General features: G+C 42.7%; 1 protein-coding gene across 1 annotated transcript in view; it reads right to left on the minus strand.

The window, feature by feature from the left end:
- Window positions 1-24,459, minus strand: part of GPD2 (glycerol-3-phosphate dehydrogenase 2) — a 323,960-nt gene that overhangs the window by 270,921 nt on the left and 28,580 nt on the right. Inside the window, exon 2 of the mRNA XM_085873795.1 lies at window positions 16,456-16,529. The gene's annotated coding sequence lies outside the window, so the exon portion shown is untranslated. The remainder of the gene's footprint in view (window positions 1-16,455; window positions 16,530-24,459) is intronic.

A 24,459-nucleotide genomic window follows, 5' to 3' on the forward strand; every position in this document is an offset into this window, starting at 1 on the left:
TTAGCGGCCTTATTGGCATTTCATAATGAGTTCCAGTGAAGTTATTCAGTGAATCAGTCTCAGTGTCTTCTTCTCTCCTTGCTTTTTTTGGTCTGTTGTATTGTCTTCACATTTTCACTATGATAATAATCAGTATCCACCTTGCTGATATGATAATTTGAATGCAATGCAATTATTTGCTTCTGTCAAAAGCAAAACTGTCTGTTGGCGATCACTATGCAATTCACATCAAGTGAAGAAGAGTCATCACTATTTCTTTCAGTGTGACAATATGGATTCTTACCAATATGCTCGTGCTCCAACACAGTTGCCTATCTTCACTCTACTTTGAGAACATGCGAGATTGTCATGGACTGCCCCGACCTCATCCACTTCCGCCTCCGTCATTGGAAATAACTTGTGCCATCGAGATGGGCGTTCCATTGGATATTTAATGATAATGCATGGAGACAGTACTGCACATCTAGAAATTGAGTTCTTCTACAGACTACTGAAGAAAAGTCCAATTCTGCTGAAAGCGCCCATATGTCGAGTCGACAACACCACTCACAATGCGTGATGAATGAAATTTGCTGCACCTGAACACCTCAGCTCAGCAACTCGCAGCATTCCTACCTTAAGTTTATCTGCATCAGATTTCACAATTTTGGGTTTCTCCTGCAGCAAACATTTCTATCAATGCTTGAAGTTATCACAGTGAACTCGCAAGTCTCCTATACTTCTCAACTCTGACCGCATTGACGACTGGGCATCCATACAGTTTTGAACCAGCACTGTCATTTCCAGCTCTTCAAATCACATTCTGAGACTGCCTCACAGTCGTCCCTGGAGTGACAGCTCTGGGAATACCAACTTCAATGAATCTTATAATTGTCCTCCTGAGAATGAGAATGTGAAGTAACTATGTCATGACCCCCCTTGGATAACAGGGTGAAAGTCCATCTGCTCCCCATTTGTGGCTGCCATCAGTGAAATCAGAAATTTAACTCATCCACTTCAGATGGCATTTCCTCATTCAGGGGTCCCACTACCCCTCCCAGGTGCTTATCGGTCCAAAGCTGTCGGCACTTCCTACGATATGCCAAGGTAATTAACCACCATGCGGTCATTGGCGTTAAACAGTTGCCGGTTGTATAGTCTATTGTCATTACGTTAGCAGACTTCATTTCAGCCTGACCTGAGCTCGTTCATAATATACACGTTTCATTCAATGTCTCATTAGGTATTATCACTGCAGCACTGAGAGAATTTTTTTTAATAGAAATTTGCCTTAAACAAGGCTAAGAGACACTAAATTTGAAGGGCTACAGAGAAAAAGAAGAGGAAAAACTGGCAAAGCCTTCACCGAGTCCTGAAACAAGGAAACTTCTTCATTGGACCACTGTGCAAGGGGAAGTTGGGGGGGGAGGGGGAATACATTTTCCTACCCCCATTGGGTGTTTTTTTGGGAGAATGATAAATTTGATGGAATATAGAGGGAAATGCACGTTCCCAAAATAAAATTGACAGTGGAGAGCTTTTGTTGCACTGCAGTATTATTCTGTGCTTGCTCGGCTCCCCATTCTGAGATTTCACAGAATCATCTCGTTTTGGGGTTTTTTTTTGCCTTCTTAGATATTTTTCCTTCATATATGTGTTTTTATTTAAAAAAGACAACCGTTCTGGCTTGACTAATAAATACAAGAACAATATAATTAATAAGTCCCCAATGAAATTATTACTGTGATGTTGAAATATAAAACAATATTTTTTTTGTAATTTCACAGTATTAAGAATCCTGTAATTAAGCCAATGTGCAATTCTTGCGAACGTGAATACAGGTGTTGCTATATTCGATAGGTAAAACCACCACCAAACAATATGGCTGGATTTTACTCCAGTGCAAAATGAAGTCAACCGTGAAAAATTTACGACTGTCAAAATCGTGGAACAACAGGGTGAAAGTTTATAACTGAGCCGAGATTCAAACCAAGGCTAAACAGCTTAAAGGGAAGTACACATACCTCAAATTAATACCAGAAAACTACAATGACAAATAGAAAGAATATACCTCCAATACAAACAACAAACTGGATGACATGACATGACAGGTTTCTTTTTCAAGTATCAGAAGGTAAAAATTTTCATCATACGTCGAGGAATCATTAACAATATATTATAATGCTGTATCTTGCATTAATAAAATAATGGAACTGTGTGATATTTCGAAGATAACTCAACTTGTAGTACAATTATACAACTTACAGCCATATTGTCCAGGAACAAAGATGTACTGTGCAGGAAACCCTTCAATATCGCGGGGGTTGGGTTCCTGGAAAATGCCGCGATAGTTGAAACCACGTGGAAACTGGATTAGGTTCCTGGGCTTCGAGAATATATCGAGGGAGAATGACGGTAGCCATAAATAAACACAAACAGGTAAATATATGTATGTATACAGTATATATACACAAATAGCACTGTGAGGTGGTGCGTTGGTGAGGTGGTTAAGCCGTGAGGCGGTGCGTTGGTGAGGTGGTGAAGCCAGGAGAGAATCAAGGAAGACGTAAAGACAAGATGCCTATTAATCACGTCCTGTTTGAATGTGAATTCACCAAGACCTTTAAGACCCCTAAAGACCCAAAAGACCCAAAAGACCAATAAGACCAATAAGACCTCAAAGACCCTGAAAACCCCAAAACTCGCAAAAGACTCAAAAGACCCCGCAGACCCAACAGTCCCCAAAAGACCCTGAAGACCTAACAATCACAAAAAAAAACAGAGAAAGACCCTGAAGACCTAAAAAAATCCCCAAAGAACCCAAAGACCCAAAAGTCCCTGAAGACCAAATAATCACCGAAGACACAAAAAGACCTTGATGACCCCAAAGAGCCTAATACCATTTAGACCCCTTACACTGTTCAGACAGATTGGACAGCTTAGACCCTTGACCATTTAGACCACTTGGACCTTCTTGTATCACAAATAAATATAATATCATCGATATTGCAAATAAATTTTTAGGAAAAAAAATTACTTGTATTATGATTGGTGTAAATCATACCAACCCAGCAAATCTGTGACATCAATCTCTGCCACGACGTGTGGAGAGGCGAGCACAGACAGCCGATCCAAGCCAGCATACACGTTAACATTGAAATAAACATGAACAGACAACAAATACAATGTAAATTAAACAAAAACACAAGAGTTTTAACTTTTAAATTGATTTGAAGCCTGGTGTTGGCTTAGAGGTTAGGGTTGCGGTCTTGGGATCTTAGGATCCTGAGTTTGAACCCTGTCGGATACTGAATTAACACCAGGTGGGGTTGACTCAACCTGTTATCCTTCTGAGGTCGGTGAAATGAGTATCAGTGAACTGGTAATAGGGGCATTGCATCAGCGGCGCCCCCATACTCAGTAGCAGTGGGGATGCACCGTTGTTCATAGCCAGTTGAAAGCATGAAATCATGCCACCACAAAAAAATGGAAGTATTAATTAATATATATAAATATATATATATATATATATATATATATATATATATATATATATATATATATATATATATATATATATATATATATATTGTTGCGGATCCGGGTGGGCGGGAATCTGACCCGGTCCCTGGTGCCACCCTCGCCACCAGTCTCCGGGAGTCCATAACACCGGCCGGCTCGGCACAGGCCTCAGGTCACGCGTCTTCAATCGCGATACCAACGTACCCCTGTACCTTACCAGTTGGGGAGATAGAACCCCCGAGTTACAGACTGGCTTTGTCAGTGACCCAGCGGAGTCTACCAGTCTGTAACCATTTTGGTCTTATATGCCAATCGACATTCCTCGACGAGACACGCATTAATCCATAGCAGCAACTTCATCAGAATTAACCAGATTTATTGGGGACATCAATGATCACAACACAAGCAAGAACATGACAGTGGTTTTATTAACAATCACCCGTTCTTAACTAGGGAACCACGGCAAAAAGGTTTCGAGGGGATTACTACGAAATATGCCTTATACAACACGTGCAAATAAACATGCATGCAGGACAAGACAGAGTACTTGGTGATGGCTCATGGACGAGAGGACCTTGTCCCAAAAGCACGAAGGTCGCTCGTAAAAACCGGCGGGTTTCCACGGGTTCGAACTCCCGCTCGAACGTGCCGTGCAGCAAGAAATAACGGTGCAGCACTCCAACTCCCGCCCAAGTCACCGCATGTGCGGTTCTCCTCAGAGCGCTCCGGCTCCGCGCCACGTCGACGATGCGAGATCGCCGATCTCTCTCCAGGGTTCAGCACACGAATCCCGGCCTGGCCTGTTCTCCATACAAGGTCCCAGTCGAGGTCCGAGTTCCGCAGGCGGATCACAACGTGTCGAGCCGTGAGGTGAGCAAGAACCGTCAGACGCTCCGGCGTATCCTCTCCGGCCTTCCCGCCTCGAAGCCCGACTCCCGCTTCGTCCCCTCAGTTCCTCTCTTGGTCGAATCACCGACGTGCAGGTCGGTTCAGCGTCTCTCCCGGCAGACCCGACACGGTGCCTCCTTCGTTCGCTCGTTTCGAAGCGACTCCGAGCACGCCTCGAGAACCCGGCCGTTCCTCACACACAGCACTCCTTTCGTCCCCTTTTCTTTTCTCCTTCGAGTCGTGAGGTAAATCGATGTGCAGGTTCCGCTTTCTCTGCCGGTCGATTCACCACTGCCTTTTTCTTTTCTCTCGCTTCGACACGCGAGCTCCTTCGACACAGGTCTGTCACGGCGACTCCCTGACCAAAGGCTCCTCCCCTTCACGTCACTTCCTGTCCAGGCCACACCCCTCAGCCGACTGGGAGGGGCCTATTCCGGAATGTGGGAGGAATAATAGCGATCTCTCGTTTCACTACCATAGCACGAACACAAAAACAGTCCGTTACACCTCCCGACACACACATATCGTCCCTCGTACAACACAACCTATCTATACATTAATTTAATGGGGGAACTGAGCTAATTCCATATTTAGTATTCCTGTAACAATATATATATATATATATATATATATATATATATATGCACATATATACATACAGTCATGTGCCACTTAACGACGGGGTTAAGTTCTGAGAAACGCGTCGTTAAGCGACGTCGTTGTTATGCGAACATCTTTTTTTTTTTTCGTTTTCGTTTTCGAACAGCGTACTTACACAAAACTACACACCTAGGCTATATGGTAGAGCCTATTTCTCCTCGGATACAAACCTGTATAGCATGTTACTGTGCTGAATACTGTCGGCAATTGTAACACGCATCCAAGAGAGACTGAAGACACGTTAGTTTTACCTTTGTGCTGTTCATGACGGCCATCGGTGTTGTTCGCAGCAGCTTACAATCTCCTCTCGTATCAATTATAGAAAGATGAATAAATAGCGTTTGGATTTTATAAATACGTAATCATTGCATCGATGTTATAATTTATAAATGAAGAAACGAGCTCCTGTCAATTGTGATATATATTTTCGGAACAGTGCGATTGTTTTCGCAACATGAAAAGCTTCACCCAAAACAAATTTGTGTTATAATTTCGACTGTAACAACGATTTATTCGCGGAATTCTTCAATTCAAAGGTAATTTACTTGCTGGAAGGTAAAGGTGCAAACTTTGGTTCAGTTTGAAAGCCGATTTCCTTGAATCCCGATTTAGCACGATCCTGTTTTTTTCGCGATGACATTTTATGGACCTCAACGATCGCATTGTAACAGGGTCACACTGTCGTTTATTATCATTATGAGGTATTATGTACTGTACAGCGTACATAATTGTATGTGCTATTTTTATACAACTGGCAGCGCTACGTCGGCTGCATCACTCGGCGATAGGAATTTTTCAGCTTCATTTTTTTTTCATTTTTTTTTTTTTCAGAGCTGGCAGATCCGTCGTATATGCGATCCGTCGTTGCCCGGAACATCGTTAAGCGGCGCATGACTGTATATATGTATATATATATATATATATATATATATATATATATATATATATATATATATATATATATATATATATATATATATATATATATATATATACGATATATAGTCATAGTTCCTGAACTGGTCACCCTAAAAAGGCAGAGTTGTTACATGTTTTTCAAAACATCCACTTTCCACTTTGACTACAGACCAGAAAAAACACAGATATCTAGATATCTTAGTATGAGAAGAAAGGAAATTTTGTCCAGTTTAATGTGGAACAAACAGAAGTAAAAAAAATATGCAATAGTTTTTGTGTAACAGGCAAATAAGTGATACAATTCAGGGGTGGCGTAAACAGGCGGAGGCGGCGGATGTGGTGAGTCAAATTTGGAATAAACTGAATTTATTTCAATCAATAAGCTTTAATCTAATCTATTTTGTTATTTTAAGTGAGTAACACTTGGGACTTGCTGTTGCATGATGCAAAATTCATTATTCAACTCGTTATTATTCAGCAAACCCTGACCAATATGTACAAACTCCTAAAAGAGATCCAGTAAATATCTTTACATAGTTATGTATCTAGCAGATTCTCAGGATTAATTTGGCATTTGAATTGTCCAAAACTGCCAAAGGATAACTGATCCACATCCAATTTACTCAGAAAGGGTGAATTCGAGATAAACGCGAAAATGTGTTTTCCTTGTAATGCATTATCCATTAAAGTTCATTATTAAAAATACCATATTCGCCGTGATTTAGTGGTTTTTGCTAATTTTTTTTCACACAAGTGCATGTAGCTTGGTGATGTCTATCAACACAAAGAAAACTGAAAAATTGAGTATTTTGACCCTGCAACAGAAATGATGACCAGTTCATGAACTACGACTATATATATATATATATATATATATATATATATATATATATATATATATATATATATATATATATATATATATATATATATATATATATAGGGCAGCGGCTTGGGATCCAAAAGGTCCTGAGTTCAAGCCCCGTTGGGCCACTGAATTAATACACCAGGGGGTTGACTCAGCCTGTCATCCTTCCGAGGTCGGCGAAATGAGTACCAATGTACTGGGCCGGTGTATACCCCGGTTAAAATAGGTGTACCATATCCCTGTGTCGTAAGACGTGACTCGGGTTGCGTCAGGAAGGGCATCCGGCGTAAAACATGTGCCAAATCACTATGCGGATCATACGGATGATCCGCTGTGGCGACCCCTAACGGGAGCAGCCGAAAGAAGAAGAAGAAGAAATATATATATATATATATATATATATATATATATATATATATATATATATATATATATATATATATATATATATATATATATAACAAAGCGAGGTGGGTGATGGTAAACATGACGTACTCACACTGTACTCTGCCTTGAATAGAAAACAAGATTTAGCTCGGGATGATGCTGTTGGAGGAGGCAGGGTGAAGTGGAGTGGGGGAAAGGTGAGTAGAGAAGAGTGAGCAGGGAGGGTGGCGGGAAAGGGTGAGTGGAGAAAGGGTGAGCGGAGAAAGGGTGAGCGGAGAAAGGGTGAGCGGAGAAAGGGTGAGCGGAGAAAGGGTGAGCGGAGAAAGGGTGAGCGGAGAAAGGGTGAGCAGGGAAGGTGATTCAGCGAAGGAAAAGCAGCATTACCTTTACGATGAAGGTGCCTGCAGCATTCCCACATCTCACAATTGAGAAGGGTAACACGAACCTTAAATCACCCTTCCTTGAACTACAATCTTCCCTGCTTTGGGACCAAGGTACAAGATGACAACATCTTTCATCTCATCGGTGTTAAAAACCTGTTCCGTTATAAATCGCTTCGCTTCAATTTGCTTCATGAGCTGTGCATGAGAATGTGTTTGCGAACGGGGGTTCAAATCCAGGAGTTAGAAATTAGGTGTTTGGCATTAAGGTTCGAATACAGAGTTGGAAAATGAACATTTGCGAATGAGATTTGAAGGATAATGAAAGTGTGAAGGAAAATGAAATTTTACGATTGTGGAAGGTTCGACCTCCAATCATCAACCCCGTAATAATTGTCCGTACAGATGCCACATTTTGTCCTCGAACTAACCTACGTATGTAACAACTCGATCTTTTCGTGCAACGTTACAAACTTTCTCTGCCTTTTGGTACAACTAACTTTGTGCATCGCTTCACATTTTGGGCTCATTAAAAACGGTGCGCGAGAAACACCACAAGGCTCATAATGGAAGGTTATCGTTCACGCACGGGATGCAAACAATGACAACTCGACTCAAAAAACGCGATTGGTCGAAATAAAATCACACGATAATGGAATCGGAACACAATTGATTGCCCACGATTGGTAGAAACCCACGATAGTAGAAGGCATGATATTGGAGCGTTTCCTGCATTGTTGTCTGCTGAAGCTTTAAGTTTTCCTTAATGTCAGCATCAAAGAGAGCCACAGTTGTGTTGTTTTTGTATTGAATGGCGAGGCTCCTGGAGGAGTTAGGTTTTCAATGAAGCTAGAAAGAAATACAAGTTTATATGGATGTCGAAGAAGGCTATGCCATGCAATGATGTGTCACATCAGCTACTGAGCAATTAAGCACCACGCCCAGCATCATGAGTACAACCATTAATGGACATCACAGGAAAGAGGTACACATTACAGACAAACAACTGTTGCGGCAACATTTAATTCATTGGTTCTAATGTCTTTATGTTGTTCACTTTTGTCGTATTTTTCTCAAATATGGAGAATGGGGGAGGGTTGGGGGTAATATAAAGGAAGGGTAGGACGATAGACGGGACAAGCCTCGTGCAGAAGAGGGAGAGGGACCAGTAAAGCACACAGTCATGAGGGTGGGGAGGAGACTCGAAAAAAAATAGCTGCGTGATTTTTAAAATGTCTATACTTTTAAGTCTGAAAAAGGTGTGAAAAAAAATCTCTCATCCACATTGAAAAGAATAAGAAAATAAAAAGTTGTGGTTCAAAAAGTCGATGCAGGGAGCAGAGGTAAATTGGGAAAAATTAGTGAAAATAGGTCAGCTGTCAAATGAATTTAAGATGTATATTCAATGGCAAAAGGTGTGCGAAAAAAAAAAATCGACTCAGCTAATGAGAGAAGAAAAAGGCAATTTCTATGGAGAGGATAATGGGCAATCAATTATTACCTCGGATAATTGTGGGTTAGTGATACGAAAAACAAATTTAATAAACCCGTTGCAGAATATGGAATTGTTACTATTTCATATCAACAAGAAAAAGAAAAAAAAAACATTTAAAGAAAAATCTAAAAACATAGGATGAATGAAATCTCAAAAAAAAAACAACCAGACAAAGTAGGAATGACACCACATTACGATGCCTCAATATGACACTACAATCCTCTTATGGTTTTAGCATCAAGATATCTTTTGACATTTTACTTTTGTTGTGAGATTGTGATGGAACAAAGTCAAAAGATATCATGATGCGAAACCAGAAGAGGATTGTGGTGTCATATTGTGGCATCGTAATGTGGTGTCATTCTTCGTTCTTCTTATTATTCTTCGTCAATCACAATCCCTCAACAAAAGTAAAATGTAAAAAGATGTTGTGATGGTAATCAATAAGAGGATTGTGGTGTTGTATTGTGGCAATGTAATGTGGTGTCATTCCAACATTGTGTGGATATATATATATATATATATTTTTTTTTTGAGATGTAATCCCTCTGTTTTTACATTTTTCTTAAAAATTTTTATTTTCTTGTTTATTCTATTTTTTGTAAGTAATAAAATGCTTAATGTTTCACATATTTTGTTACTTTGTTATGGATTAAATCAACCAATGTTATTAAATTTGGATTGTGGTACATACTACCCCGTCCCCCCTCAATCCTGGCTTTTGTCTCAGTCCACGATGTGCATTACCACCACTGAACTGAAACTAAATAGAATGCTCATTGCCATTCACAACACACAGAGCCCGGTGTATTTGCCAGACGCCATCTTGGTTAGCACTCGATGCTGGGTGAAGGAGATTTCCGTTATGCGTTTGCATGTAATTCATAATGAAAAATCATCGCGTTATTTCACCTTTTGTGCAATAGTTTTCAATTGTAAACTTTATCATAGTAACTCTTGCACAATAACGTTCAAGAACAAATATTGTTTATTTGGGAGTGTGAAGAACTCGGGGTATTTTAAGGAAGCTTACAAAGATCAAGTCTACCCATTTATTTCACAATTTATTTTTTTGGTCAAAATTTAAAACATGAATTTACGTGTCGTTTATTTATTACGTAAAAAAATTATACAAACAAAGCATTGAAATATAACCGACTTTATGTACAGTAATACCCAAATCGTTGGTGGAGTGAGAAGCCGAGAGAATGTGCCTGTCTGCTGCAAGCAGGTCAGGTCAAGTGTGGCAGCGTGCGGCGGAGCAGCGCATCGCTGCATCCACTTTCCGCAGGTACTCCAGGGGCCTCCATCTGGCCTTCCCTCAGGCAGATGCCTGGCGCATCCCCATCTCCTTGAGATGCTGATCAAACTGCTGCAACCATGAAGCACGTGGTCAGCCCATTGGCCTCATCCACTCATGAGGCTCCCTCACTGAGAGAATCTGGTGAGTAGGATCAGCATCAGGAAAACGAGCTACATGTCCATTCAGCCACAGTTGACGCTCACTGACTATGCAGGTAACAAATCTCATGTGAATCTCTCAGCAACCGCTCGTTGGACACAAAGTCTAACTCACGATACACAAAGATTCTCCCAAGAGACCTGGTACCAAAGGATTTAAGTATCCGTCTCAGATCCCTGGTCAAAGTCCAAGTCTCACATCCATAGAGCAAGACTGGAAGCACCAAGGACCTGAAGACTCGGACGTTCATCCTTCTTCACAGGTACCGGCAGTGCCACACCCTATGATCCAGTGAATCGAAGACTCCCCAGGCCCAACCGAGATGTCTGTTGACCTCTGGCTCACAGCCAGCAGAGACATGAATATCACTGCTAAGGTAAGTGAATCACTCCGTGACCTCAACATCCTCGCCACAAACAGGTTCAGACAGGATAGCATTATCCAAACTGTCATTGAAAGCCTGCATCTTAGTTTTGACCCAGGAAACCCATAATCCCAGTGGCTCCGACTCCTCATTCAGCACCTCGAGGGCCCCCAAAGAGATATCTAAAGTCTCCGCAAAGATGACTGCTTCATCTGCGAAATCAAGGTCAGAGATCTTGACATTACCAAACGATGCACCGCAGCTTGATCTATCCAACATCCTCCCCAGAATCTAGTTGAAACAAGTGCTGAAAAGTGTGGGGACCATTACACACCACTGACGAACTCCAGTAACAACTGTAAATACGTCAGAGATGGTATCACAACATCTCACAGCACTCTCAGTACCAGAGTATAGTTCAGACATCAGATTGATCCGTTTTGGTGGCACCAAACGAAGACCTAAAATCCTCCACACGGCATCCCAGTTCACTGAATCAAATGCTTTACAGAGATCAACATCGACTGCAAGCAGCCCCTGCCGAAACTCATCTGCATTCTGTGAGGACCCGAAGAGCAAGGATACGGTAAATCATTGACCTCTTTGGTGTCAAGCCTGACTGCTCTGGATGCAACTGCTCAAGCAGATGGTGGTGAACCCGATCAAGAATTATCCGAGCAAAGACCTTGGCCGGCACTGAGAGCAGCGTCACCCTTCGGTAGTCGTTGCAGTCTTGGCGATTACCCTTCCCTTTCCAGAAAGGGACAACAATGTCCCTCTTCCAGTCAGTTGGGATGATGCCTGTGTTCCAGGCAGAACACAGAACTGCATGCAATGACACAAGCAGAGCATTTCCACCAGCCTTGAGAAGTTCAGCAGAGATGACACAGAGCCCAGGACCTTTACCCCATTTCAACCGGTTCACCGCAGCCTGTGTTTCCACAAAAGAAGGTGGACCACAGATGATTGGAGGGTCAGCAAAAGGGATCGTAACACCCCTGACATCCAACTCCACAGCTGGTGGATCAGCCTGGGACAACCGCTAAAAGTAACCAGCCCAGCGGGCCTTCACTTTGGACTCCTCAGTCAAAAGCCTACCACCCTCTGCTCTAACTGCAGTAGACCGAGGGATTGGCTTGGAGGAACGCAATGTGCGATTTCCCCTGTAAGCAGGACGAGATTCACTTGACCAGAGGAGATGCTCTACCCCCTCACAGATTCCTCGCACATAGGCCTCCTTGTTCCCCCTTAGCGCACGTTCAGTTTTACGCGTTCGCTCCATGAACAGCTCATCTCTGCCATTCAGTCTGGCGCTGCGACTTTGGTCAATGGTATCCAGTGTCCCTTGAGAGACAATATTCTTCTTCGTCCGACGGTGAGTTCCAAGACATCGACCAGCAACATCAAGGACGGTGATCCTGAAGGTACTCCAAAACACTTCAGGATCCCCCGAAGCACCCAGACCCCCCACCCCCCCCCCACTCTCCACTCAGCCTATTCGCAAACTCCTCAGCTACCCTCCTATCCTTGAGCTTGCCAACATCGAGCTTCAGCTGGGATGGGACCATTCTCCTGGATTTAAGCTTCAACTTCAGAGTTGCTACAACAAGCCTGTGGTCAGTCTTGAGGAACTGAACACTCCAGTGGTTCCAGCAGTTCTGGTTCATCCTCCAGCGACCATCAACGAACACATGGTCAATCTCCTTTGCCACACTGCCAGCATTGGAATACCAAGTCCAGCGATGAGCCTGTGGGTGCTGACACCATGAACCAACTACCCTAAGTCCATGACTTCTTGCAAAGTCAAGGAACTTGGTGCTATTCTGGTTCACAGTTCCAGACCCATGGGGACCAACACATGTCTCATAACCATCCCTATCAGTTCCATTCGATGCATTGAATTCCCCCGACTAGAAGAGTATCTCACCTGCGGACATTGATCAACCACAGACTCGAGCGTGGAATAGAATGTGTCCTTCATGGCGAGATCACTCGCCTGAGTCGGAGCATACACAGAGACCAAGGAAATGACACCCAAGGAGTGACGAATCCTTAGTCTCACAATACAGTTGTTGACCGGTGTTACCTCAATTATCATTGGAGTCAGCTTATTGCATACAGCGAAAGTAACTCCTTGGACATGGTGACCATCAGAGCAACCAGACCAATTGTAGGTATAACCACCACCATGATCTCACCACAATCCGGTCTCCAAACCTCAGAGATTGCTGCAATACTGATGTCCAAATGCTTGAGCTCAGATGATAACACAGACAGGTGATCATCCTCTCTTAGGGATAGGACATTCCAGGTACCCATCCGAAGGGACCACCTCAGGTTAACCCAAGGAGACCGCCGTCTGGTGGATGACACCTCAGCACCACCCTGACACACACTACTGCAATCTGACCCGGGAAGTTTACCCTGTGGCTTCCCTCCTATCATTAAAGATTGGGAGTCCCGAAGGCTTTGCCTCACACTGCCTTTGCTTTGCCTTTGGCTCACAAGGAGCTCCTCTGCCCTTTGAAAGGTTTTGTTTTTCATCCTGCTGGGTGTCCATATCATACACCCTCATCAAGAAACTTGGTGGGGGAGACGGTTTAGTTACCGACAACCCGACCAGGGAACAGGTTAGTACAGGTTTACATGGTACCTGTAAGCGAGTCACAGATCTAATCTGACCTGACAACCAGGGTGATTCATCAATGTGTGTGCCGTCCCTCGGATGGACGTTAAACTGGATGTCCCGTCACACACTCGCCTGCCTCTAACCTGTCTAGCCTGGGTTCGAATCCCGACCCAGCTGTAATCTGTCCACCTAGTATTTCACATTCAGGATGATTAATCAATCTGTGTGCCGTCATTTGGATAGATGTTAAACTAACGTCCCGTCTCATAGTCGTCTCTGAGCTGTCTTTCCTGGGTTCGAATCCTGACCCAGATATAAGCTGTCCACCTAGTGTTTCACATGCAGGATGACTAATCAATGTGTGTGCCATCCCTCGGATGGACATTTAAACTGGACGTCCCATCGCATCATCACCTCAAAGCTGGCTAGTTATTGCAAGCACCAGTCGGTTCATGAAAGACTTCGGTCAAACACCCCCCGGCCGAACCCGGCAGAACTGACAAGAAAGTAGGATTAAAGGTGACCGTTAACGTAAATACACTTGCTCATCCTCCCCCGTTAATCCTCCCACAAAAAAGTTATCAATCAATTTGCGACCAACAAACAAATAGATTTACCAACAGGGTTCATGTGATGAATGCCAAATGAGAATCTGCGATACTGCAGTGATATTTCAGAGTAATACTACACTGCATTATTCCTGTTCATCAACAAACAAAAATATCTGTGAAACGTCTTTACACAAACCTCCTGTAACAAATTGGGGCGGTATGTTTCCGCACAAAATGTCATTTTAACATTTATTTGGCTTTTTCAATCTGGGACAAATTCAAAACCACCTTGATCCACAAACACAAGTCAGCCAAGTGAGGCCAACAAAAATGGTGCCAGTCACATGACCTTAAACTCAAGGCGGTGACACTTTTCACGGGTTATGAGCATTCTATTTAATTTCAATGTTTTATATATTGTGTTATTTTGGTGTGGATTAAATCCACACCGTTTTATTAAATTGCTTCAATACTTGTTTCAGTTGATTTGGGTGATGGTTTGGATATGTCTCGCTTTTGGAATAGTTCTGTCCGGAATCCATTTTCCACCCTCCCACCATCCTGGCCTGGTTTGGTTGAGCCCACATTTACCTTTGATTTCTTTTTGTAATAAAATGATTAATGGTTTATTTATTTTTAACTTTTGGATTGTGTGCACTAGCCTCGAGTCAAAGTAACTTCCTCACATTGGAATCACCATCATGGCTTCAGCAGTTGTTGAGGTCGGTTGGGCTTCAGCTTTACAATGTTTTGAGAGGCGACCAAGAAGTACAAACTGACGTTTTAGCGATCTTTCGTTGTGGTACTGTAGCGATGTATTTTGGTAGTTCAGAAAAAGCTTGGGAATAAAATTTATGGCTTTTAAATGCTTATGACTTCATTCTACAGTAGTTTATGAGCGTCGCATTGTGTACACATTTGAATAGGTAGCCATTTTTTCCCCGTTTCAACCCTCTACAATCTGTATGGAGTAATCCATCCATTGGGACCATACTCTGTACAAAGCGTCGGTGATGCCGAAGCAGTCTCCTGGGCTATTGGGCAGAATCCTGGATGGGTTGTCACTCCGACGCAGGATACTCAAATAGCTCAATCATCCAAGCACGCTGGTACTCATTTTGCCGACCTCGGAAGGATGACAGGCTGAGTCAACCCCACCTGGTATTAATTCAACAGCTGAGCAGGATTTGAACTCAGGCTCCTTGGATCCCAAGCCAACCACTCTAACCATGAAGCCAAACCAGTCACATATACACACACACACACACACACACACACACACACACACACACACACACACACACACACACACACACACACACACACACACACACACACACACACACACACACACACACACACACACACAGTACTACAATACTCCATAATAAACAAATGAACTCAAAACTCCAAGTACCCCCCCCCTAACCCCCCCCTTATTTCCGCAAGGCCATCAACGTCTGCCAGCAACCCCCTTCTGTTGAAACTACCAAAATCATGAATCACTGCTCACCTTCACTCTTTCATTCCTCTTTTTTCCCGTCTTTGGAATAAACTCTCACACTCTCTTCAATCCCATTCTTCCCTCCTTCAAAACAGCTGTTCACCACCACCTCTTATCATCCCCCATCCAAATCCTCGCTCTTTTTTACCCCTGAGAATCCAGCCAAGCCCACCTCCTTCAAATTCCCTGCTTTCCTTCCCTGTAGTGTCCATCTTGTATACCCCGTGTTCCCCATCCTATCCCTCTCCTTTCCACAGATCTCCTAATGTCTCTGTTCCCCAATGTTTTGGCCTTCCCTCTCCTGCCTCTCTCGTCTCCTGCCCCATTGTTGTGTGTTGTGTGTTAGCTCTCATACGAGCCTCGACAATGAAAACAAAAAAATAAAATAAAATAAAACTCCACTGACACAGTACTTCTTTAATAACTGCAATTAACGGCACCTTATGAGGTTGGCTGAAAGGGAAGTTTGGCCCAAATCTTTCATGAACCAACTAGCCAAGCCTGATGTTTATAATGAAGCCAATTTGGGCAGGAATTCAAAATTTGGACACAGTGCCAGCAATAACTCACCTAGTCTTCGTTGAAAGTCAGATTGGCCAAAATGTGGGGTCAGAAAATAGCTGTGGCAGAATCCTCACCAATATGGGGTTGATACCTCACCTGCCTATAAAGTTATGTTTTGCAGGCAGGGCATTGCAGAAGAGTAACATCCATCATCCTTAGGAAGATAAATTAATCAGAATGTCTTGAATAATACCTCTTGCTTGAAGACCGTAAAGATCCCATATTACCGTTTTTAAGAGGAGGCCAATGTTTACCACGACCTGAGCCGATTTCAAAATTCCTACCTTGCTGCACAGAAGGAACACCGCATCAGTGAGACTGCTGAACCGACAGAAATGATGCAAACAGCAGCCAAGTTCTGGATAAAGGAAAGAAAAAGAAGACTGAGCAATTGGAGGGAGAGGAATAGCAGGAGAAAGAGGAGTAAGGGGAGGAAGAAGTGGAAAAGAAGAGGATGAAGAGTCAGAGTAAGGCGAGGAGGAGGTTCAGTGAGGAGGAGTAGTTCTCGGAGGATCAGAAGCAAAGTCAAATACAAAAAAAATGCCTTGATTCACAAGGAAAACAACAGATTACGTGGTCATGAAAAAAAACTGCAAAATTGGGTTTAGGAATATAAGTTTCAAGAGCCAGTGAAGAGAGGAAAAATGAAAAGTATTTTTTGAAGTAGACATGTATATTTTTGGGATATTTTCAACAATAAATAATACAGTACAACAGTTTACATTTGGGATTCAATTTACAATAGCCAAGAATGCAAAACAATATTTTGGATCAACACCATGTTTGGGTGAGTGAAAACAGCATTCCAGAAAATCTAAATCTCCTTAGAATTGCAAAGCAAATCCTTGATTTTAAACCAGAGAGCCACAAGTGAAGTCATGAGTGTCAATCTTTATGGGAAAAGAGGAGATTCCTAGAAGCTATGCAGTACCCAGAACAGCCTCATGTTCGAGAATAACACACACAGACACAGATTTTTAAAAACGCATGTTGTAGATTATTTTGTTTACCCTTCATGTAAAGAGATATTGTAGAATAAAAATGTGAAATAGAAGCATTATTGTCCAAAACATTTTTTTAAGAGGAGAACAAAAGCAAGTCTTTCATCTGAATAGTAGTGTTGTCAGCACAGTTGGAAAGGTTTTCATCATACGGTACCTTTGCCAACTGACAGCACCTGCAGTATATCCACCATGAAGTGCAATGTTCTATTCATCAGCCAAGGTATGTGTGTACATATATATATATATATATATATATATATATATATATATATATATATATATATATATATATATATATATATTCTCCTGCAATTCTGAAATTCTCCTGACTTGAACCAATGTCGTGACAGCATCATGCCTGTCAGAGGGCATCAAGAGCCAGTATATATATATATATATATATAAAATTGTAACCACTCACCGACTCACTCACTGACTGACTGATATAAAAGTTCTGTACCTTCCTGGTGACGTAGAAAGCTGAAATTTTGCATGCCAAGAGACATCAAAGCCAATGCACCAGGAAAAAAAAATCAGAGCCGTCGGAAAGCATCCAAAATGTAAACAAAAAATGCAAACATCTGGGTAAATGAGAGACACCAAGCAATGGCTTCCACACAGGTGTGGCCAATATGTTAATGAAGCAAGTAACATCCCAGCATGCTTAGCATCATGTATAAAATGCTGCACAGGCCTGGTTTCCTATAATGATGGCTCGCATGGCTGCAAGAGGAGACCTCCCCAATGTCCCCACCCACAGAGCACATGTGATCACCCAATAGTTTGATGAGCATGACGCTGACATTATCCACATATCCTGGCCTTCTCAGTCACTAGATCTGAACCCAATCGAGCATTTATGGGATATTCTGGAACGATGCCCGAGACAGCGTTTTCCACCTCCATCAATCAGGTGTGAGTTGATTGACTTTCTCATGGATGAATGGTGCCGCATCACTCCTGCAGAATTCCAGATGCTGGTAGACTCTATGGCATGGCACATACAGGCCGCACTGGCCGCACGTGATGGACTAACGCCCCGTTAAGTGACTTTACATTTTTTGTCCACGACCTCTATATATGTACAAACAAACAAACAAACAAACAAACAAACATGAATTGAGCTTTATATCTCAGATGATTCCATAGCACCCTACATCTAACTTATCTTCATTGCAAACTTTGCAATAGTTGTTTATCTAAAGTACAAACTTTGTTATTCTGTGGGAAATTGAGAGAACTTCCAACTGCAGGATCATCGGCTGGGCTTCGTTCTTCCTTCAGGTTTTCCGACATGCATGGCTTATTAATCAGTGCTGCACATCTAAAGTGATCTCTCAATAATGATGGCAAAAATATATTTTGTAAAGTGTCAAGCCTCTGTGCGTTTTGCAATGCCACACAGTAATGGAGTCGGCATTAAACAGAACACAGCAGGATTATTCTCTTCGTTTCTCACTTGCCTCGTACCAGTGACCTTTCCCTTCTTGTGTCAAACATTGGCAACATGGACTGACAGCTGGATTGTATAATGCTGGGTTCCAGCATTGAACTCAACTCAGATGATATTGGTTTATTTCCATTTTATAAGATGATGAGGTTGAAAATCTAACTTACTGAGGCTAATGGATTAACAATGACAATTACTCAGGTGGTACGTTTTAAATGCCACTTACCCAATATTACTGTGCCATAGCCATCCCACCACCCCCATTATGTTTATCATTAAATTTGCTTATCTTGTATAAATAAAGGCAAATATAACCAGTAGCGGCTGCCTGATGACCCCAAAAAATGGAGGCTTAAAATATTGGAAGTGGATCCAGCGTTTCACATGTTTTTTACATGTGAAATGAAGGTATTCAATACAAATGGTGCGATTTGCCATGTACACAATTTGGTTTGTTGAGTATACGATACACTAACAAAACAAAGCGTTAATAGACATATAATGATGATTTAAATCAATTAAACCTTTATAAGACCCCCTGCATCACAATTGATTAAAAACGAATGTGGGATCCTGTACGCAGACCCAGGAACAGATGGGATCACGGACATGGGCAGATCCCACACTGCTCGAGAGCAGGTGGGATCAGGTACATGCATTCCGGGAACAGGTGGGATCCCATCCGCAGAGCCTCCCCCGCATCGCGGAGAAGGCGCCTATATCCTTCTGGCTTTTAAATTTTTTTTGCCTCAACACCCACGATAATTAATTGTAGGAATAATGAATATACACTCAATTTGAGTGATTTTTATTCTTTGAATGATCTCAATTCTGATTTCATTTAACATATTATGATTTGAATGTATATTTAATTTATCCATTGCTATCCCTCTTATTAATGTAAAATGTGGAGGAAATTTTTTTTTTAAAGCAAAATGTCGTTCAATGAACTCAACCACCATCTATCGGCTTCCATGCAGTTGTGAAGACATAAATGTGAGGTCACGGCATCATGCAGAGGTGAAGACCAATGATTGGCCGAAACAGCCAAAAGAGACGAGACAACTCCATTTTCCTCTGAGTGTTTTTTTTTTTTAATATGGAAGTGGTATTTTACACTGAACTTTGAAGAGTCTCAACCTTGATTTGATTAACCTCAACCCTCGGAAGGAAGTTAAAGCCGGATGATCCGCCAACCAGCAATAGTTGATGGAATAAAATATCCCAGTGTCTTTCACGAAGAATAGGCAAGCTAACGCTAATTAATAACACCAACACTCTTTCGTGAGTATGTTGTTGTTTTTGTTGTTAATAGGGGTCATAAAAATCATGGGTCAGGATTGGGGATGGCATGAAGTGGTAGTGCACTTCCTGCTTGAAGCCATTAGAGGGAAGAATTGGAAAGAACAGCTTCAGAAAGCTGGTTCTATAACATGTGAGAAGAGATGAACAAAGGTGTTCAGGTGTGCAGCCAGCCTGGATTTTGGAAATTTAGTGAAGAGGGGGTTACTGGAAGAGCACATACATCTTGGGGTTGGTGGGGAGGGTCAGAGGACTGAGAGAGCAGAGGGACAATATTGGAGAAGAGGCAGTAAAAAAAAAAAAAACAAAAAAACAAAAAACAGGGAGACCATCAACTTGCCTGCGATGTGAAAGCAGCAAGACATTGTGCTTTGGCCTCATCGTGGGAGATTCCAATAATGCTAAGAGCTTTAGATTCCATATAATCCAGGAAGGACAGATGTAATGCTTGGGTGCCAGCTCATAGGGGAGAGCAGTAGTCCACTGAGGTATGAACAAAGGTCTTGTGGACTGTGAGTAGCTCTGATTTTCCAAGGAAAGACTTGGATCGACTGAGATTGCCCAATATGTGGCTGGTTTTAGAAGCCAGTCAGCCCAGGAGAAGTCACGGCTAATGGTGAGTCCTAGACGTTGAAGAGACTAAACCCCATCTGGCGGATGATCACGTAAATAGAAAGGTGGATTAGTTTGATGATCTTTCCAGAACAACAGGGTGAGAGATCTTCCAGGATAAAGGACATGTTCCACTTATCAGATCAGCATCTAATCAATTGCATATCAGCAGAGTGACACAGCAGCAACATGCTGAGCAGTGGGATGGGGGTACTGGACTATACAATCTGGGGTCATCTGTAAAAAGAATAAAGGGTTTTTCAGAGCATCACATAGATCGTATATGCAGATGAGGAATAAGACAGGGCCTAATACTGTGTTGGAGAACTCCAGCCTTCACTGGCAGAGTGGAGGGGAAGAATCCATTGATAGCAACAAGTTTACTGCATGAGTGGAGGAAGTCAGACGTCAAGGAATGAAGGTGACCTTGCATGCCACATGCAGAGAACTTGGCAAGCAATGCAGGATCCCAGAATATGTAAAATCCTGAGGATATGTCCAAGGAGATGGTCCTGGCCACTTGATTGAGATTTCGGGCCTCCAAACATTTCTGAGAGAGAGGAGCAGCAGCATGTCCAGAATTGCGTGACAAAGACGGAATCCAAATTGATGGTCAGAGATCAGGCTGTTTGAAAACAGAAAGACTTGACATCAGCAGTAATGATAGATTCCATGACTGCTTGTAATTGGAAGGAGACTCACAGGTTGGTAGTTATGATCTGTTTTTACACCCTTTTGAAGATGGGAGTGATGTTTGCTGACTTCCAGGTCGAAGAAAGATGGCCAAAGGAAGACAGACTGAATAGGACAGACAAAGAGAAGGCGATAATGGCAGAAAATGATTTGAGAACATGGGCACTGATGTTGGTTGTCAAAGCAGTGTCAAGGCTCGACACAACTTTCTCTACCTTATTGGGTGAAAGGAATGCAAGGTCCAGCAGAGAGTGGGGGTAAAATGCGGACAGAGCAGGATGGTTGCGTACACAACATTTGGAGGCAAGCACAGAGTTTAGACATTCTGCCTTATCGCAGACAGAGTCTTAAATGAGGTGTAATGCCATTTGAGGTGGGGGATGATGGAGCGGGAACATACATCAGAGATGGACTTGACAAAGTGCCTCCCTGACTTGAAGGAGAGTGGTTGGAGAGTTCAGCCTTGTGATTTGAAAGATGGTGTTTTCTGGCATGCCCCAGGATGAACACACACTTGTTGCAAGCCTTACGCAATCAACTAAAAATGCCCCGAGTCGTGTTAGCTTTCCCGATTGAGAAAGTAAGCTGCTTGACTGCAACTGCCTCTCCATACGATTCAACACACCAAGACCACGAGGATGGATAGAATAGCTGCAGGCAGGATGGGATAGATTGGTGCACAACAGAAATCAGGCTTTTGTGAAAGTATTCCCAGGTGAGATTAATATCAGGTGCAGTGGAGATCAGATGGTAGCCCAATCCTTTTGAGAAAGGGAAGATTGCAATCCCTGTCAGCTGGCTGGTGCAAAGAGCCATATTCTATATGGTTGAAGCTTCTCCCTAGCAATAGCCAGAGTCATGGGCTTTGGCAAGAAAGTGGTTAGAAGAGCCAAGAGGGACAGATAAGGAACAGCAGAGATTGGATGGAAAGTTAGGCATTACTAGGTCCAGGAGGGGAGGGCATACCAGAACTGAAAGTCCTTGTGTAATGAGGTTTCACTGAACGAAATTTCACTATCACATGTTTTTTCTATTAGGGAACACTTTGCACGACACGGAGAGTTTCCATTATAATGCGGTTTCGATGTGATGGCCAATGACCTTTCTTGCGCTGCAGAGAATGATACAACTCACATCTCAGCCCTTTGCTCCTCTTATCTTGCTGTGTGACGCATCCTTGACATTCGAAACGTTTTATCGGGATTTATCGGTACCATCCATTGAAATCTGAGACACCGAGGGTTTTGAGAGTGTACTCAGAGGACCATCTTCCTGTTATCTGGCGATAAAACACGAAGGGATGAATAGCAGGTGCTGTTATCTGAGAATGGTTTAATGTTTATCCTTGCAATGAACTGAAAGATAATTGTGTGAAAGCAATTATATACTTCGAGATTCTCCTGATCTTGACAATCCCACTCACACACAAACCCTCACCTTTTATATAATTTCTTATGGGAAAGTTGTTTTTTCACACAGCATGATTTCGCTTAACACGGTACTTTTTCAGGCTCGTGGAGGAGCTAGAACATAGAACAGATCAGGACGTAACAGAACAAAAGCAACAGTAGAAAGAGTGGGAGGAGGGGAGTGGGGAAATCACACCAACAGCATGGCTGTGGGACAAAATAGAGGGAGACTTGGACAAATAATGGATGTGGGGAGGAATGAGGGGTAGGGTAGGACGTGCGGAGTGAACAAGATGTATACAGCCGCAAATTCTGCGGAAGGAAAAACTGAAGATTTGGACAGAGGTGGGTTTAGGGAGAACCAATGGAAGCAGAAAAGACCATGATTATAGATGGGGTATGATCTGAGATTGTGGTGGACAGTTGTCCCAAAGCCCCGTAGGGCAGAATGAGACTGAAGAGACTAAGAAAGTTGGCTCCAGAGTTGGGGGAAAAAAAAGAGGAACAAATTAGTGGAGGCAAGTAGTGATTCTGGATTTTGGAGTTCACCAGCAATAAGCAGCCATGCAGAGTTTCACCAGAAGGGGGCCACTGGCAGAAGTTTGCAGATTGAGTCTTATCAACAGTCACAGAAGACCTTTGTTGCAATGCCATGGCTAGTTGTTAAAAAGCTAACATCAAGCCAGCATGTATGGTGGCTGTTTAAATCACAGGAGATAAGGACAGTTGGGATAGATATTTCAGGATGGAACAGACAAAATCAGGACGCAAAACATGTATGCATGGAGAAGGAAACTCTTAGGAGGAAAAAATGGAAAATTAGGAGTGATTTGGGTGTGGTTAACGAGGGTAGAAGAGATCATGGTTTTTGGATTGGGGACGATCTGATATGATGGTGAACAGCTGTCTTGAAGACCTGGAGGGATACATAAGATTGAGGAGGATGTGGAAGTTGATTCCACAGGTGGGAAAAAGAGGAACAAATGAGTGCAGGTGAGCAGTGATCCTGGATTTAGGTAGTTTTTCAAGAAGGGGGTTGATGGTGGACCATGTTCCCTGCAGAAACCTGCTGCAGGTGAATCGGAGTTCAGGAGTGCCAAGGAAGGACATTGTATGACAGAGGATGCCCAGTTGGCAGCTGGCTTTGGAGGCAATTTGGAAATGTGATTTCCCCAAGAAATATCATTGCTGACAGTGAAACCCAGGAGTTTGAATGACTGACCTTCCTCAAAAGGATTGTGAAGATCAATGGGAGATAGGAGGATTTTCCAGACGGTCCTTTTGGAGAGAGATAGTGAGAGTGTAAGATTTGTCAGGATTGAAAGACATATTCCAAGTGTTTGACCAGCTTGTGATATTTTCAAGGTCTGAAGAGAGGGAAGAGGCTGCAGCCTGCCTTTCTGAAAGATGACGGATGTCACAGCAGAGGGTGGAGTCATCAGCAAATGGATAAAAGGAATTTTCCAGAGAAACAGAGATCATTTATGAAGATAAGGAATAAGACTGGGTCCAGAACACTGCCTTGGGACACTCCATCCATGACAGGGAGAGGAGATTAAAGGATTCCATTGAGTGCCACATGTTTTCTACGAGAGTAGTCAGTAAGCCGTGGGTGGAGTTGGCCGGGATGCCACAGGCAGACAGATTGGAGAGCAAGGCAGGATGCCAGACTGTATCAAATACATAAGATATGTACAGAGAGATGGCCCTGATCTCATGCTGACATTGAGTATCCATTTTAGATAGCCCTTTCCTTATGTCTAGTGGGTTGATGCATGCATCTAGACAAAATGCATTGCGAGTGCTTTTAGTTATGTC

This window comes from Eptatretus burgeri, chromosome 3 (assembly GCF_056783735.1).
Source record: "Eptatretus burgeri isolate ZD-2024b chromosome 3, Ebu_testis_v1, whole genome shotgun sequence".
Taxonomy (NCBI): Eukaryota; Metazoa; Chordata; class Myxini; order Myxiniformes; family Myxinidae; genus Eptatretus; species Eptatretus burgeri.